General features: G+C 33.3%; 1 protein-coding gene and 1 pseudogene across 6 annotated transcripts in view; both read right to left on the bottom strand.

Moving 5' to 3' along the window:
• IL1RAPL1 (interleukin 1 receptor accessory protein like 1) overlaps window positions 1–19,726 on the bottom strand; it is a 1,213,847-nt gene that overhangs the window by 781,069 nt on the left and 413,052 nt on the right. The window lies entirely within an intron of this gene.
• On the bottom strand, window positions 1,168–1,286 carry LOC118608449 (annotated as a pseudogene).

Genomic DNA, 19,726 nt, shown 5'->3' with positions numbered 1-19,726 from the left:
AGAGCAAAAGAGAATGAAAACAGGATTTGTGGGGGCAAAGAAATGCATTCTTTAACTCTTTCATTCAATCACCTATGATAGATATATTGAGAAATTAATATGCATCATGAACTGTGTAAATACCTTGCATTTTTAGAGTGAAAAGAGGAATTAGGATAGAGAACTAAGGTGTACTTAAAGGGTAGATAGAGAAAAAAAGATCCAGTAAAACAAACTAGAAGGTGAGGTCAGAGATGTAAGCATGAGGTTCTGTTGAAGTTGGGAGAACACAGTCAGAATGGAGAAAATACATTTTTATTTTTCTTCTTCTACATGGAGGAAATTTACATACATTTAGGTGCTAACAAAAAATATAGGCAGTTGAAAGAGAGGATTTGGAGATGGGCTTCAGACCAAAGAGAGAATACCTGAGCTTAGACTAGAGAAAGCACATCAGAGGAAAGGTGATAAGGATGAATGGGTGTGGAAGAAATGAAACAAATACCCATCTGATGGGTTCTGTGTCCTTTGATAGATTGGAGGTAAGGTTGTTTGTTAATGGTGAAATGAGGAAGCAGGATCAGAAGCTTGATGATAAATAAAGAGCACTGAAATATCCATGATAGACAATGAGGATGAGCTAAGAGTAGAATGCCAAGGAAACCTACAATGACTGATTATACTGAGGACACAGATGAATGCAGTGACTACAATTTATAGGACATTATTGTTCATGGTTGTGTGCTTTTCTGTGTTATTACCCAGCTGCCAGGGTGTAGGTCTAGACAAGCAGATAAATTTATTTGTCTTGGGTTTATGCAGATATGTCCAATCTCATATGATAGGGAAGAGGGAAACATTTTATGAAATTTTTTTGAAGTTGTTGTCCAAATGCAAAGATAACATTGAAAAAAGAAAGAACTTGAGTCAGTGTCAAAAGTGTTGCTTAATAAGAGATACCAGCAGGAAGTCAGTATACCACAGCACAAGGAAGAGGACAGATGTCAAGACACTCAAAGCAGGATGGGCTACTGCATACTGGAAAGATTCCAAAAGGGCAGTGGGTAAATCACAGCTCCTTCTGCCACTGAGGTTGAGAAAGAATAACATATGTGTCCATTGTTAGCTTCAGAAGGAAAGAGTCAATATACTATGACCATTTTACAAGTTGAATGTATTTTTCTTTTATGCCTATAGCACCTGGCCTTCCTAGGTGGTCTCCCATCCAAGTACCAACCAGGCCTGATCCTTCTTAGCTTCCAAAATCAGATGGGATGGGGCTTGTTCAGGGCAGCATGGCCATAGGCACAAGTTAAGTATTCCCTATTTATAAAGAATTGACTTACTTTTCCTTATATTGCCTTGTTACACATGATGGCAGGTCCAAAGAATAGATCATGTGTTATTTCTTTTAGCAAATTTGGGAAAGTAATATTATTTCATATTAAGGAACCAAAAGCTCATACAGAATTTCATAAATTTAGATGTGAAAAAAGTTATTTTTTCTTACTATAAAATTATACATTGAATTATATTTTAGCATATCCAAACTGTTTCTGTAGTTTATTTCCAAATTTTAAAAGTGTCTAGCATTTCTGAGTTATAAAAAGTCCATAACTAATTTTCATATGTATACAATATGTTTGTAAGTTTACTTTAAATTAAATTTGAAAAATTTATGTCTAGGAGCTGGTATTTAAAAAAAGGTAGATGCCTCCCTCCACATGATAAAAAAGAGATGGTTTCCATAGTGAATAAGATATTTTAAAACACATTTATATCATTTTCTTCTTCCCTAATTATTGGACAGTAACAATACAGATACTAGCATCCCTAAATTAGGTTCCCAATAATAAAATATTTTAAAAACAGTCTTTTAAAGAAAACTCTTATTCAAACATTTACATTCTATGTTATATTGAAAAACTAAGTTTTAAACACTTTTTTCATAATCTTAGATTTGAGCCTTTAATCAAATTAAATATTTTTAAATATGTTTAATTTAAATTGTGCTGACTTTCTCAGCATTGCAGATGATATTAAAAATTTCAGAATGATGTAATGTCAGTCATGCAGACATGTATTATGAATACTCAAAAGTAAGCAATTGATCTATAACCACATTTATAAAGTAAAGGTACATGCCAGGTAATCTGATCAGATTAGATGGTTTTTAAGTATTGGTCCAACTATTTCCAACAAAATTATAAATATGAAGAGAAACTTGTTCTGTCCAAATATATTAGTTATAATTTTGCAGGCCTCATACCATCCATGATTGGATTTTAAAATGAAATAAGTGATAAATGTTCTTAGTGATTAACGATGCACACACTTTCTGATTTCTAAAGAAGGTAGCTTTTACTGACAGCCTAAAATGTAATTGTTTGGGAATTTATTTAAACCTACCTCTGAAATACAGTCCTTCAATTTAAATCGATTTGATAAAACATTTACATAGTCTCCCCCTTGTAAATGCACTGTTTAGCACTGAGGACACAACATGAATAAGACCACTGTCTATGTCATCACGTATTTCACAGTCTAGGAGAGGAAACAGCCAAGATCTAATTGTTCAAGGCAGACAGCGCACCGGAAGAATAAGCAAAAGCTGAAAAAATAAAGGGAAGGGTACAGACGATTTCGACTGGAGGAATTGGAGCATCTAAGCTTAAAAAAATAAGCACTGAATTTTGAATAATGAGAAGAGAAAAAGGGGCAAGAAGGAATCTCAATCAGTAGCGTATGCTGAAAAACTGTGGTATAGGATAGATTTGTAATGAGGACAAAAGTTATTTAAAAATGAGTATTTTAATCTTTCTTTCATTTCCCCGACTTTGGCAGAAAAGAGTTCTTGCTTGTAGTTAGCTCCTGAGCTTTCCTTTATTGTAAAACCAAAATGAAACAAAAAAACTGAATAATGAGTGAAGCAGAAAGAATACTAAAGAAAACAAACAGGCTAAATTTACTTACGACTAAAATGTTGAGGGGGGATAGAGTAGAAAATAAAGCGATGATTAAAGAGTTTCAGAGCGATGGAAGGGTTTTGTGGAAGAGAGAATGAGAGTCTGTCCTTCCAATCAATATAGAACACTGAGAAGACACTAATGGTGAGGGAGAATATTTAAGATGCTAACTATGAACTATGAATACTTCCCCTTTCCACCTTGATGTTTCATTGTGATCTAGATTAAATAATTTTGAAATATTTTTATTTATCCTTTGGATATGCTTCCTTGAACTTGATATCATTCGAAGACTGGGTCTCATTAAGCCTAGAAATTTGAGATACACGATACTGAAGGGGCTACAAAATGAAGTGGCAGCGAAAAGGATGAACATGAGTGGGACAGACTGTGTAATTTTGAATGTCATTTTAAGCTCATATTTGATAGGCAATGGGAAATCATGAAAAACATTTAATCATCAGTAATCATATGACCAGATATGTGTTTTAAAAAGAAATCAAGGAAGCAGCAGTATATAGGATATGACAGAAATAAGGAAAAATAATAAAGGTCAGGGAGGTAAATATTAGAAATTAAAGGTGAAGGAGATTCCAGATACATTTTAGAGATATAAACCACTGGTTACAGCAATGGGTAAAATTTAGTTGATGAGGGAGAGAGGGAAATAGAAAACGACTACTTCAGTCTCTCCAGCTAAGTTCAATTCATTCTGGATGACCAAGAATTACAAAATTCTGCTGGGAAGTTATTAGTGATAAATATGTAAAAATGTTACTCTGAAAAATGAGTATCTGTCCACTAGCTCTTACTCAATCACATTCATTTTTTATCATAAAGACTATCCAAAAATGCCACCTTATTTTTTTGCATCATTTCTTAACATGAAAGAAGTAGAATCTTGCTTTGGAAAATATTAAATAGAAATTTTAATTTCCACTGATACTAGTACTTGAGTTTAGAAAAAGAAAATTATAGATTAAAGCCTTAAATCTGGACACATATTTCAAAATATTAATTTTAGCCTTTTAAAGTAGAAATAACATTAATGTAAATTATGTTATGACCTATATCTGTATGTCCCAATCCTTCATGTTCAAAATTCCTAGCTCTCAAGAGTTTAAGATGTAGCTCATATCAATCACAAAAGTTTCACTAGTACCACCAGTTATAAATTTCCTTCTCCTACTCCATGTTCATGAATCTTTAATTTCTGTATTCTTGCATGCATTTGTTTGCTCATTAATTCAAGAGTCATTTGAGTACTAATATCTGACACCACTGTGAAGAGTTAGTCATCAAGAAGTTGCATGGTAATAGAAAGACATGTGAATAAAAAAGCAAATGTAATTGATTAAGCGAACAAATTAGGAGATGGAATCATAAGATTTGGTGCCCAAGAGAGAATGAAGGTACAGAAAGTATTAAAATTTGCCTTGGATTACTGAGATTGAGAACTTTTAAGTGTAGGGTTCATGTGTTATATCTTTCTATCTTTAGATATGTGTTTCTAACACTGAGGAAGCTCTTGTTAAACAATTTAATGAGTAAATTTCTACCTTACCCACATCAGATTATAAATCTTTTGAAAAAAGAAAGTGTGAATAATCTTGGAATCTTTCACTGTATTTTTAAATATAATATTGCTAAGCATGAGTAAAATAAATTTAATTATATATATAATTAAATTTATATATATAATTATATATATATATAATTTTAGGCAAGGCAACTCTTGGTTGACCTCACAGATTGCAAGGACCTTGTCAGCTTACAATCTCTTATTTTTTAATTTTTTTTATGCCTACAGCACCTGGTCTTCCTAGGTGGTCTCCCATCCAAGTACTAATCAGGACCAATCCTGCTTAGTTTCCAAGATCAGATGGGATTGGACTTGTTTGGAGTGGCATGGAGTAAAATAAATTTAATAACTAGTGAGTTTTAGCATTCTCTTTCTTTCAATAGTTTAGTTTCCTACCTGGGCATTCAAAATTACCTAAGTCATATTTCTTTTTTTTCCCCTATGAACTGTCTCTTAATGCTCTTTATTTTTTTAAAGCCTTCTGCTTTATAGTACTCATATTTATGGATTGGTTTTTGTAAGCAGTTTACACAAATGAGATATTACCCATTTGTAAAACAACAGATCAATGCATTTTACTTAACACGCTGTGTGTGCACTGGGCTGGCATTAGGTGATGTTTGATCATTTATTTATTTCATATTTCCCCTTAGTTTGTGGCTACTTCTGGTCCAATACCTTTACTTCCCTTTACCAGTCACTGAAAATCTCTGAATATATTGTTTAGAAATCAAACAAATAAACACAAATTTTAAAAATAATTGTGAAGCTTTTAAATAATCTTGTGATTTAGTTGCATAGGGATGGAACAATCTGTGAAACAGGGTCATTCATGACCAGCTTAAGTAAAGAAATCTCACTGAGGTCAGGGGGCAGATTCGTTAGCAGGAAGATCTAACTCCAGGGTCATTTTTCTCAGGCACAATAATCCCTTCCCACTTCTAGCTGGAAGTACTAAGTGATACCTCAGTGATGTATTCTCCTGTCTCTTTAAAAATATTAAAAATATGCCAATAACTTTTCAGGTATTTTGAAAAATTCTAATAATTAACCCACTGGTTTGAGAGTTCAAACCAAAATCTTCCTCCCATACTTAACTGATCGGCTAAACTGTGGACATGAAGATTTTGATCAGAAAAATAGAAGAGGGAACTTGGTGCACAGAGTATTTTGGTAGGTAGAAGTGACCTGGGTAAGTGGAATTAGATTATTTCATGAAATTGTGGGCTAAAAATCTAAAGATCATCTCTAAATCACGGATTGATTTACTTTTGATTGTTATACTTACTAAAATTGAGTGTGTGTGTGTGTGTGTTCCTACTTGAATATAGCTATAAACTCAAAAATTTACAACTATAATAAAATGTGCAATTGTTCTTAACTACTCAAATTGCCAACTGCTTATTCATTTGCGACCTCCTATCAAGTCTATAATTACGTTTCTTCATCTGTCTCTTCTTTTCTCCAGTTAAACTAGTTTAAAGGGATAATTCTGTATGGGAAGTTGAAGTATTTTAGTGTTTTTGCCTTTGAGATAAAAATGAGTGTGTGTGTGTCTGTTTTACAGTATTTATATTTAGATTTCCAAGAACAAGGAATGTTGCTACCCCAGTACAGCCATGTGAAACTCAAGGGTATATTACACTAAAATCAGGAATCAAAAAACTCCTTTGTTTTGCCCCATTGGGTTTTAAAAAAACATGGATGTTGTTGGTGATAATAAATGCTCACATAACCCTCCCAAATCTACAAGTAGGTACACTGAGATTATGGTGTGATAACTAGTGTATTTTGACTTTGGTAGCTAGTATGATTAAAGATATAAGCTCAATACTAAAAGTCTTATGAGATTATGCAAAGACATCCAAAGGGCATCCTTTCAACAGGATAATCAAGTTTCTTTATGCTTGATTTTTCAGTTGAAATCCCAGAAGTTCAAGTTCAAATGCTATATTGTCTTTTCCCAAAAATATTTGTTCAGCAAGCTTTAGGTAATACTCTACTATTTTCTCAAAGACCTTTTGCTTTGTTTATCTGTTTACATTAAGCTATATGAAAACTATATTTTTAGATATGAATGTATCATATTGCCATTTTAGTTTCTTTTATTCTGAAACTGTTTTCCTCCCATTTTATTTAATCTACATGTTTTCATATAATGTAGGTAACATTTTGAGCATTGAGGAGGTTGAGAGGAGGTTCTAAAACATACAGAAAATTCTGTTGGCTCTGGAATTACAGTATATAATAGTCGTCCTGGCTTTCCATGGTATAATACGCAAATATATTAACACTAGGAAAATATATTTTCCAACATAAAATCTGTAGACCATAAATCAACAGCAAAAAAAAGTGTCAATCTTATTCCCTTTAACATAAAAGAAAATGATAACAGCCTTTCATCACTAGGTTGCACAGTGAAGGTTTCCCTGGAGAAGTTTTTTTTTTTTTTTTACAAGCAAAGCTTCTTCCCTATTTCCACATTTCAAACAGTCTCTTAGCATGATCACTTATGTAGATATTTCACTTATCAAAAAAATTCATCAACACATTTCTATACACTGCGGTTCCCAGATTCAGGACTGGCTACAAGTAATATCCCTAGCCCTAAGAGAGTTGGGCAAATCAAAGTAATAAAGGAGATATCGACTGTCTTTTTGACAGGGACACAAACTATGAGTCCAAAAGAGTCACATTCCACATAGAAAGTAAACCAGCTGTAGGAGACATATGGTGTTGCTACGGAAGAGAAGCTGCCTGGTCCGTGGAGTGAGACCCTAATCAAAGTGATTGATGCTGGAAAAAGATGCAGAAATACAACAGATTCTCTTCTGAGGAGAGTCACGCTGTAGATAAATACAAAACATTCTATTGAATGGAATGGACTTTAGTACCTGGAATGCCCCTAGGATAAATGTTAAATTAATTGAATGTTACATTAGCCACAAATCACTTTTTTTCTAATAATAAATATAGAACACAAAGAAAACATGATTTTTAAGGTTTTCATATTTAGAAATGTATATACAGAACTACAATTCATAATGCTTTCATCCAAATAGGCATTTCAATTAGAGATGTGACATTTTACTTAGGAATGGCATGAGTGTACTTTTCTTTCATATTTTTAACAATAACATTTTGGTCATTTTTCCTAAACATGCTTAAAAGCCACATTGAGGAAAATAATAATAAGCATAACTTATAAGTCCTGGTCATATATATAATGAAACTGATTAACTAATATGTAATTGTATCAAAGCTCAATAGAGACTAGAGTTTTGAGAATCATCATCTAACAACAAATGTTAACTCTCAGTACTTATTTCAAATATTTTTTAGCTTCTATTTCTACTCCTAGAAGCTGGCTCTGCTATTACTTTCCAACTCTCTACTCAAATCTAAGTCACCCGAAACTATTCATTCAGCCAGGACCTGCTTAATAAATGAGAATCAGTCATAAAATTAAGCTAAACAAATATGATCTGCTTCAAAGATTCTGGGATAGCCACTTCGTTAGATTATATTGCTACCCTTGCCGTCCATAAGTATAGATTACCAGAAACTAAAATATATACATAAGCCCAGGAGACTTGACTAAACTACATTAGGTAAAAAGAAGCTATAAATCATAAGAGAAATGGATAAATGTGCTATATGAATACCATGATGAGATCATCACTTTTATTTTAATCATTGGATCCTGAACAGATCTCAATAAAGTGTGATCAATTTACTTAGACATAATAACCAAGAAATAAAATGAGAATCTTTTGGCACTTTAATTGTCCTAATGTGCACACACAGCTGCCAGGATGGAAATTACCCCTTGAGTATAATTTTTAGAACTTCAATTAACATTTTCAGATTAGTAGGGTAACACTTCTTATACTAACATGGTCATTTATGTAAATGAATTCTACTTGCTCAAGAGTTAATATGATAATTTCATCTCATTTACTTTCAAAAATGAAAATAAAAATCTCTCTATTCGTGTATGTAAGATTTTGAAATATTCTCACAGCCCAAAAAGTAACGGATTCTTTTAAGCTTCAGAATGGTAAAACTATCATGGTTACTAAGTAATATCATCCCATGTGTGAAAATGAATAAGAGGTTCACAAATGAAGAGAAAAAAAATTCTTTAGTGGAAGTAATGTGCATTTATTATTAACAAGTGATATAAATAATTACTCTTCTGCTAATACCAGTGCCCAGCATTACTCAGAGAAATTTAGAATAAATGCTTATATTAGAGAATTAAACCAAATAAGCACTAGTATTTTATTGATGTGAAGTGTTCTGATTATGGCAAACTGTAAAAGAATGCACATGACATTGCACAAATCTCTACTATTAATATCATATGTGTTTGTGTGTGTATGTATTGTGTATATCTATATCTATATCTATCTAGATCTAGATAGATATAGATATCTATCTATCTATCTATCTATCTATCTATATGTATATCCCTTTATATCACTCTGTGATTCAATATAAATTATAAATTGACCCAAATCTTCAATACTATTAATTGTCCTCAGCTATGAGTTTGAAAAAATATATAAATGCAATAGTCTAATTGGAAATTGATCAAAATCTCATTTCTAATGAGCTTATGCCCATGTTGAAGAATCAGTTTCTACAGACTTTAATACAGTAATCAATATACTAAAGACCTCAATCAACAACAAAATCCACACTGTCCTCTAGATAAACAAAGGAAAAGACCTAGGCCAAATGGCAACACAGACCATTAAGTGGTTCCTTGAAACAAAGTTCTTATTTACGTGAACTAAATTAACTCCCTGAAACACCTAAATTAATTACTCAAGTGATTTTATTCTAATTTGCCCAAGGTAAAATCATTTTATGATTAAATCTATCCTAAAATAGACATGAGTCATATGCATGCATCTAAATTAGAACATCAATTTCCAGTAAGTTAGAAAGTTAATCTATTAGCACAATATTTCTAAGCAAAATACGTGGCTTTAAACTTAACGTATGTGTTGTGTCAGTCCTATTATTTTTCCAATTTTAATCATGTAGAAAACTTTTTTAAAAAATCACCCTTTTGCAAATTTTAGTTGCTTTGAGATAAGAAAACAAACAAACAAACAAACATAAAAACTGTATTTTGCTGCTCATAATACACTAAGGCATATCTTTGTTTCTCACTTATCTAGGCCACGTTTATTTCTCCAATTGAATTAAATTACTATTTTGAGCATAGCACGGTTAATACTATATTGCAAAAAAACGTCAGTATCAATCTAATACCATTAAATGTTTTTGCAAGTTCTATTGATAGTGCACTTAAAAATGATGATTGAAGCAAGTAATAGGAACACAGCTATATTTTCAGTTCTAAGCTTTGTATTGCATCCATGAAAATTTACACCAATCTTTGACAAAAAAAAATATGTTCTGGAAGTTATTGAATTATAGGAATAGTATTATAGGCCCTTATATGGACTACAGTTTGATTTTATAAATGAAACAAAACAAGATATGAAAACCATAGTAAAATAATTTTTAAAACTACACTGAATGTTCAATAAGAGATCCTACAACTCTAGAAAAACTGAGGAATAGTAAAAGTTCCATATAGTTTCTCAAATGGCACATGGGTTAAAATAACTGACATCTTCCCTCCTATAGCACTAAATATTTACATTTAAGAAATTTGAAAATATGTTCAAAGACTAGATATTGAATATTTGTAAATATAGTCCATGCTATACACTACCGAAGGTCATTCTATATATATTAGCCTAGTCCAATTTAATGACAGTCTATCTTTAAATATTCATTCATCCATCCATTCAACAAGTATGTATTAATCCATTTTGTTCCATGTACTATTTTATACTTTAGTGATAAGGCAATTTAAATGAACAAATGCATCCTGCTCTCATGCAGCTTCTGTTCTAATGGAGGAAGACAGAAAATAAAATAAATATGTCAGGTGGTGGTAAGTAATATGCAGATGAAGTATAATAAGAAGGGTAGGGAGTGAGAGATGGGATGGGAGCAGTGGTGTTTTGTTTGAGGTAACCAAGAAAGGCCTCTCAGAGGAGGTGATAAAAGAAACAAAGGACCATGAAGAAAGTAAGGTTGCAAATCCTGAGGATGGATATCTTGGAGACAAGCATTTTGGAAAAGGGTAACAATAATTTCAAAAGTCCTGAGCAGGAGACTTATGGTGTATTCAAACACAGCAAAGTGGGTGGTGTGGCTGCTATGGAGAAAGGAGAGATAAGAGATGATGCTGTTAGGTAGAGAGAGAAAGACTTTCTACATTTGCCACAGAATCTGGAATCTCATCTGTGTGAGATAAAGAGAAACATGATTTGACTTACATTTTAAAAGAATCACTTGGCTGATTGCAGAGAACATAGTTTGGCAACACTGGATGTAGGCTAGGAAAAAAGTTCTTAGAGTAAACCAAGAAAGAAAAGGTGATGGTTTGAGACCAGAGTGCTAGTAGCAGAGATGAAAGAAGTGATCAGATTCTAGACATCTTTTGGAGGTAATGTTAACAGGATTTGCTGATGGTTTAAATGTGAGGTATGAGGGGAAGAGAGAAATCAAGAATAACCCCAAGGTGTTTGCTCTGTGTAACTGAGGGAATAGAACAGTCTTCACTGACTGAAAGCAGACAGTAGAAGAAGCAGGTTTAGCAGTATGAAATAAAAAAAGTTTGAGTTCATTTTTGCAGAGCAGAGAGATAAACATGCTTAATTTGATATAATCCATCAAAGACACAGAATGAAAGCCATGTGGAAGATTAATAAAGGTACTAGAATCCCATTTAAACTTGGATATACATTTCCTTCCTCATGATATGAAGGAAACAAAGGGCAGATATCAATAGAGTTTCATTTATTTATAGATCTGACATCCTAATATTATTTCATACACATATAGTGAGAAATCTGAGTGAATAAATAATGTTTCCCACTATTTGGCACTTACTAAGGGAAACCTAAAAATATGAACCGTTGGACAGTTAATCACAACTACATACATTATAGGCCACAGGCAAAGAGACACATGGCTTGAAAAATCTGAATAAAGCCTAGTTATTGATCTTTCCAAAGTGTTAAACAACAGCTTGAAGTCTGACTTCCAAATCTTTGAATAATGACAGAGCTTTCTGATTATAACTAGGTAATTTAATGTCAGAGAAACAGGATTGTAGAGTTGGAAAGGATCAAAAGCACCTCAAAGTCAGTATCTCACCCAATAAAGACATCTGGTAGGTGATCCTTGGCCAAACTGCCTTCTGTCGCCAACTTGGATATTTTCTTATGGTTTATGAGGTTTATTTTCAATTTTTTTAGCTCGAGAGTATCAATAGTCTCATAAGAAAAAATGTTTGCATTTTTTAACATCTGACAAATACTTTCCAAGCATTATAATCTTTTGTGAAAAAAAGTCTGTATTATTATAAAGTATGACCTAGGACATAGTACCAAAAAAAGTACCTTATCCACAGTGGGAACTATATGAGATTAGAAACAAGAATGGCCAACATTGAATCGTTAACACCATTTTGGAGTAACTTCTCATTTTTTTTTAAATGAAATGAACACATAGCATAAACTAGTTTATTTTCCCTCAATTCTTATTTCGGGGAAGGACATGGACACTTTTATGCACATGCTAACCTAGGAGACATTTTTGAGTTTGAAAGGGAGGAATTACCATTTAACATTACTGTGGCACAGAAATTCTGATATTGCTAACTGCCAGAGTATATGAGCTTCCAAAGAACCTGTATAAGCATATGTACAGATGCAGTCTGCTTAGCTAAGGTTTTAGAAATTTTCTTCATGTTATTTTTTTTTCATTTCTACAGACTAATTCTGAAAGCTGTTTATTCTTAGAAATTCTAAAAGTTAATTTAGAAAGAGGCTTTACTTTTTTCATCCCAAGGAAGGGATTATTAGGGTATCCATCTTTTCTTCCCCTGGACATGGGTTCCTTTACAGAATTCACAGAGCGCTTTCTTCCTACAAATAAGGCACCTAAAGAGAGTGCTGCTAATGCACCTCCTTTGATAAGTGAGATAAAGGGCTGAATCAACAAAATCTATACTTTTGTATCTTCTTCAGGTTCACAGAATTGTGACTGTGCAGCTAACAAAACTAACATATAATGACAATACTAACACAATCATGTTCCAGAAACTTAGTATACTCAAATACTGTGGTAAACGTTGCCATATTAGGAAAGTGAAATTATTAGTACTGTTTCACAGATAACTAATCTGAAGCCTAAAAAATATTAGAAAGATGGTAACTCCTAAGTCAAGATTCAAATCTGGGAATTATGACTCAATATAATATAGGAGTTTATGAGCTCAAGATTTATAACCAGACTTTCTGGGTTCAAATCTAGGCTTTCAAAATACTCAATTGTTCTCTACCCCAGTTACTTCATCTGTAAAATAGAATCATAATAGTAGCATCTTATAGGACGAGGAAAGTGAATTCGTTTCTCATAATTCCAGTCTAATTATGGAAAGAACAGCAGGCTAAGACAAACTGAGAAACATTCTACAAAATACCCAATGAGTGCTCTTCAAAAGTGTCATAATCACGGAAAACAAGAAAAGACTGAGGTAAAGGAGACATGATAACTAAATTCTACATGATATCCTGGATCGGATCCTGGAACGGAAAAAGGGAAATTAAGGAATAAACTGCTGAAATTGAAATGAAGCCTGGAGCTTAGTTAACTATAATGTACCAATGTTAACTTCTTAGTTTTGACAAATGTATCACAGTTATGTAAGATGCTACCATTTGGGGAAACTGAATGATGTGCATATGAGAACTCTCTATTTTCAACTTTGTTGTAAAGCTCAAATGAATCCAAAAATATAAATGCATTTTAAATTTATTAATTTGTGCGAGACAGAATAGTGTTAGACACATAATGAATGCTAAATAAATATTAGCTCTTAGTAGTTCCTAGGAGTATGTGCTAGACACTGCAATCATAGGAGAAATTAGGATAAACATAAAAGAAAAAAGAGACAAGAAAGTAATTACAAAGGATCACAAAGACTGGGCAGTTTGCTGTCCTGCAATTGAAGAACTCAAGGTCAAGTATGTATAGAACTGCAAGTAGCAGGGCTCAGGCTCCCCATGTTCACCATCCTATTGCAGCACACCTTTCTCACCACCCTTCATTATTTTATTTATTTTTTATTATGGTGACACTGATTAATAAAATCCAATATGTTTCAAGTGAACAATTCAACAGGAAGTCATTGCGTGTTCACCGCCCATAGTTAGATTTCTTTCTGTCACCACATATTTGACCTCCTTTATCCCATCCACCTCCCTCCTCCTCCTTCCTCCTCTACCTTCGGGTAGCCACTAGTCTACTGTTCATATCCATGAGTCTCTATTTTGTTCATCATGTTTATTTGTTGCTTTTAGATTTATATCCCACATATAAGTGATATCATGTGGTTTTCACTTTTTTCTGTCTGGCTTATTTCACTTAGCATGATTATCTCAAGATCCATTCATGTCGTTGCAAATGGCATTATTTATGGTGGCCAGGGCATAAAAGCAACCGAAGTGTCCTACAATAGATTACTGGATAAAGAATATGTGGTACATATATACAATGGAATATTACTCAGCCATAAGAAGAGATGAAATACTGCCATTCACCATCCTTCTTATTCTAATTATCTGCTGAGATATATAATTATACTCATTTTGACTACTATTAAAATTTAGGAAAATTATAAAAACTTTTGGTGTTAATTGAAAGTCAAATGCTTTAAAAATCTGGACAGGGGAGAAAATTACACTAATGTTGATGAATGTTTTTAATGTTTAAGAATATTTAATTTTCTGTGTAGAGCAAACTGCTTTTAGTTAGCCTGTCACAGGATAGGCCAATGAATGTTATGAAAAGTGCCTGAAAATTTAATTTGAAAGCTTCACAAGATAGACACTACCTTCTGGAAAGCTGTGGCTGCACATTGTTTTGATTTTGTATGTAAAAATCTGAGACAGTGAACAGATCTTCACACATCCGGAAATTAGAGTTGCAATGATGGGCCTTGCAAAGCACAGTAGGCGTTACACAGATTTCTAGAATAATATGTGTCATGAACACCCTGTATATCTCTACCCTTTGAAAAAAAACATCAATGTTGAAATTATAGAGCATCAAATATATACTACATAGATACTTCTAAAAAATACCATATCTCATCTGTTCTAAGACCCAGACCCTTAATCCAGTTTAATATCTCTGAAATAAAAATTAGCTTACAATTAACATCACTGTTTAATTTGATAGCGTTTTTTTCTCCTTCCTCCATGGTTTATAAAATAGTGGTAAATTTTTAGATGGATGACATTTTACCTGAAAAAAAAATGGTGTCTGATTCTTTATTCTTTTCATATTTAAGCGGGTACTATTCTATTTAGCATTAATACAGAACCACTCAGAAGAAAATTATTAGTGCAAATTATACTTATGAATGACTTCCACTTTTGTCTTACACAGGGGATTGCCATCCTTCCCTAATTTTCCTCTCTACCTGAATGTTAATAGAGCAGTAAAGTTGGAACTGGTAAGATATTACATAGAATACTCAAGAAATACAATAATCACTCTATTTTCTTAACAAATAGGCTATAGGCTAAGTGGGTTGATAGTAAATAAAAGATTTGTATGCTAAAATTGGAATCACATTGAGAAACATATGTAAAATCCTGGGAAAGACTCCCTAAGCTCCAGGACACCAATATTCAACATCTGATACCTACACTAGGAGATTTTGGATAATTATGATTGAAATAAATCATTGATGAATGGAAGTTTTAGCATGAGATGCTAACACAACACTTGGCTAAGAATTCTAGCACCTTTACGCTAAAAAAAAATCCATATTGATTAGTAGGATGGCGGTTTTGATTTAAGCTGTAAAACTTAGCTTGCATGGCCTACTTAACTTGGTTTCATGTAATAAGTTAAACTACATAACCCATTTAATTCATGCTTCATTCAGTTCATTTCTTCATATAATAAGACTCTATTATGAGACAGGCCCATTAGTGCATGACAGTCATATGTGCTAGAGACTGATATCTCACACACACACTCACACACACACACACACACACACACACACACTGCATAAGCCCTTCCTCCATGTAAAATACACTTTTTTTAAGAAATGGGGTATTAGAGGGACAAAGGAGTAAAAGGGAAAGTTTGATACATTAATAATTCCAATACAAAGATAGAATATGATAAATATATAAAAAGATGCAGAATATATAATGTAAGAGATCAGAAGAGGAAAAACAAAAGATAACTCCAGTTCAGTAAAAGGAGGAAGCTTTAAGAAAATAGTTAAATTTATACTAAAAAGGTTAAAAGAAAGTACCTTCATTAAATATTATTCAGTCTCAATGGCATCCTGTCTAGTTTCAGAAGGGTTAGCTGACTTTAGCCTTATTTTCAAATTACCCCTTCCCATCAGAGACTGTTAGCAACAATTGTCCCTGCCATTTAGAAAATGCTGGTAATAAACACATCTGAAACTCTCAAGTGCTTCATCTTAACACATCGAGAGCAAATGAGAAGTTTTCATCCGTGGCAGCATTTGACAATGTGCTATCTGTGTTGTAACACTGTTATAGATTGTTAGTGTGCATTTTTAGTCATAAGTACTAGACACACCAGTGAATATCTAAAAACCTATAAAGCCAATTAAATAGGAGTAGCAGCAGTTCTGTGATAACATATTGTCATTCTTCAAACAGCTAGGGATTGGCCTGAAAAAACTTCACGATGAAGCTTTTTGTTTTGTTTTATTTTCCTCTGTCATTCTTCATTAACACATCATGTAGAGAGACAAGCTTGTACATAGAATGTCCCTTTTGATGGGTTAAGAATGTATCTGAAATGAAAGATATTTTAAAATATACGAAGAGTTTTTATTTTCTATTCAAAGGTATTAGCAGCCAAGCAACAACTGCAAGAGGCTCAGGCCAATTCAAAGGGTGAATATTTCACAGCAGTTACCATCAGGATCTAAGGCTTCAGTTCCGGACTTTGCCACACTAAAGTTGTATCTGTTTGAATATATCCCTTGATATCTCTTAACTTCAGTGGGTTTTTTTTTAAACTGCAAAGTGATAGATACTCCCCACTCCCATCTCTAAATGTCAGCAATTAGCAAGAAAGGATAATGGCTGTGACCACTTTATGCATTCAAGCCTCTTGAGTCCATGAATGAATGTGGGTCTTCCCTCTGCCACCAGCAAGCCCTCTGCCATTTTAGGACAATCAAAATCAATGAATTCAGTCATATGTGGGATATAAAACTGAAAACAACACAAGAACAAGACAAACAAACAAAAACTCATAGACACAGATAACAGTTTAGTGGTTACCAGGCGGAAAGGGAGTTGGAGGAGGTAGATAAGGGTAAAACGGGTCAAATATATGGTGATGGAAGGATATTTAACTTTGGGTAGTAAACACACGACACAATATTCAGATGATGTATTATTGAATTGTGTACCTGAAACCTACATAAATTTATTAACCAATGTCACCCCAATAAATTTAATGAAAAAATCAATGATGTCGTAATTGCCTTGCTCTGAATGTCACGGTGAGATAGAGAATCTGATGACACCAACTCCCATATATGACAGGGTTGAGTAAGGCTGAGGCCAATAACTAGCTACAGAATTGGAGGTAAGGACAAGGTTGCTAGCTGATTTGACTCCCTGCCGTCGTAGTGCAGAAATTCAAATCTCAGTTCTGTGGCTCTGTAATTCTGGGTGAGTTACTTGGTTTCTTAAAGACTTGTTTTTTGTCATCTATAAAATGGAAAGATTCACTGGATTCCTGTTGTGAGAATTAAGTGACAAAGTGCTTGGTCTGTCATGTAATGAGCACTTAATAAGCATGTGAATCTCATTTTGAGATTCACCTATGCTATTAGATATATCAATAGTTCATTCCTTTTGTATTACTGACTTGTATTCCATCGTATAGATAAACTGCTATTAAAAAAAATAAATTCACCTGTTCATAGATATTTGACTTGTTTCCAGTTTTAGCTATTGCAAATAAAGCTGCTATGCTCATGAGTGTACAGCTCTACATGGAGCTATGCCTTCATTTCTCATGGGTAAACACGTAAGAGTAGAATGGCTGTGTCATATGTAGGTGTATTTTTTTAGCTTTTTAAGGAACTAACAAACTGTGTTATAATATGACTGTGTCATTTTACATCTCCATCAGCAGTTAGTCCTATGGGCTGTATGTACATTTACTGGGACAGAAGCATCCCTTCACTGAGCAATGTACACTATATGGTGAGGTCCATTTTATAGGAGTTGAAACATAGGTTCATTATTCTAAATAATTACGAAAGTGGATTTTTTCCCTCCCCCTTACACCTTGTTCCCTAAATACATTACTTCAAAGATAGCAAATCAAATGACACGTCACCTGGGAATAAATTTTTAAAAAGCCGAGAGGAGTAACTGGATTTTAGGAATGTGATAGACTAGTATATAATAAATAGCATGCTGAAAGACAGTCTTTAAAAAAAGGAAATTCAGCTGGCTTATGGCTAAAAATGTTTTCATATGAACATATGCATGTAAAAAGAAAAGGAAATTAATAAAGAACAATACTTTTACTTGATAATCACACATTGTGCTAACAAAACGACTTGTACTGGTTTGCATCACTGTTTTCATTTACCCACATAGTTACCATATGTTGAAAGCCTACAATTAATTAAAAAGTACAGTGAACTTTGAACTGGATGGCAGGCCCAGAGACCCTAATGTTTGACATGTACAAGTTAAAAACAAAGCTTTAGCTCCTGTATTTATCTATATCCACTGTATGTGGCTATGGCAAAGGCTTTGCTTGGCCTGTCCCATCGCAATGTGGTCTACTGCAAGAATAGGAGCCAGAAGGTGCCTTGAACCATTCAAGTTCCCCTGCCCAAGTTTTATCTACCATCTTTTGATCCTTAACACTGAATAACAGTTTCTGCCTCTTCTGTTGAGCTGCCTCTAGAGGGCAAAATAGTCCCAATCTATCAACTATCTAAGTATTTTATTTACCACGTACACGCGCCTGCCTGTACACGCAGTCTGCTGCAAGCTGGAAAACCACCACATGTCAGATACAGTATAGGCAATATTGTCAATCTTGAGAAAAAAATAATATAGGTTCTAGCTAATCATTATAAAAAGTAATAGAGACTAAGAGGTTTTCTGGTGATATTAGTTCATTTCCCCTGCTAAACTTCCACTGTATTAATAAGTTTCTAGACTTATTTTTTGTTCATTGTCCCATTTTTAAAAAAATCTATTATGTGTGAATAATCTCAAATGCTGTCTACCTAGCTTCCTCACATTCATTATGAAGGCTAATAAAACAATGCTGGACAACATTTTCCATTACTCTGAAGAAATAAGATCTGCAAATACAAAAGAACATTATTAATTTGCATATACCATTATTTGACTGAAAGATACTCTTCTTATTAGCCACATATTAATCTTGAGGGTTAAAAAAGATCAATGAGATCTTTCTGGTTTTTAAACTTATAATAGAAAAATCATCAGTAATATCTTTTAAATGGTTTCTATAACAAAACTTAACTTCTAAGTTCTTAAAAAAACAAGTTCTTTCAAAGTTCCATCTGGTTATTATTTTAATAAAAATACTTTGTCTAATTCAGTTTATCCAATTGTCTTAACATGGTTGCATTGCTACAACCCAGGGGAGCTGTCTGTCAACAGACACATTCCAAGCTCCAGAAAGATAACACTTAAAACATGATACCTTCCAAGCTCCCTGGAGATAAGTATCCAGCTTGACAGTTTACAAGACATTTGGGTTTGTTTCCTGTGCTAACCCTGTCACAAAACCAAGAAGCTTAAAATTAAATAAATAAAAGTCTTATTAAGGCCAAAGCACATCACTTTGAAAGACTAGGTTTTTAAAGATTTCATTGGGTTACCTTTATATTCATTTTCAATTAACTATTTTTTCTTTAATGAATTTCAGAAGGGTTCAAATTCACAGATTAAGCAGGTTAATGAAGGCCATTGGCATTCTGGCACAGTCATGCTGTCATGAGGTAAGGAGAACATTTGGGGTGGTT

This window comes from Rousettus aegyptiacus, unplaced genomic scaffold (genome assembly GCF_014176215.1).
Source record: "Rousettus aegyptiacus isolate mRouAeg1 unplaced genomic scaffold, mRouAeg1.p scaffold_m13_p_9, whole genome shotgun sequence".
NCBI lineage: Eukaryota > Metazoa > Chordata > Mammalia > Chiroptera > Pteropodidae > Rousettus > Rousettus aegyptiacus.
This window is presented reverse-complemented; position numbering and strand designations above follow the sequence as displayed.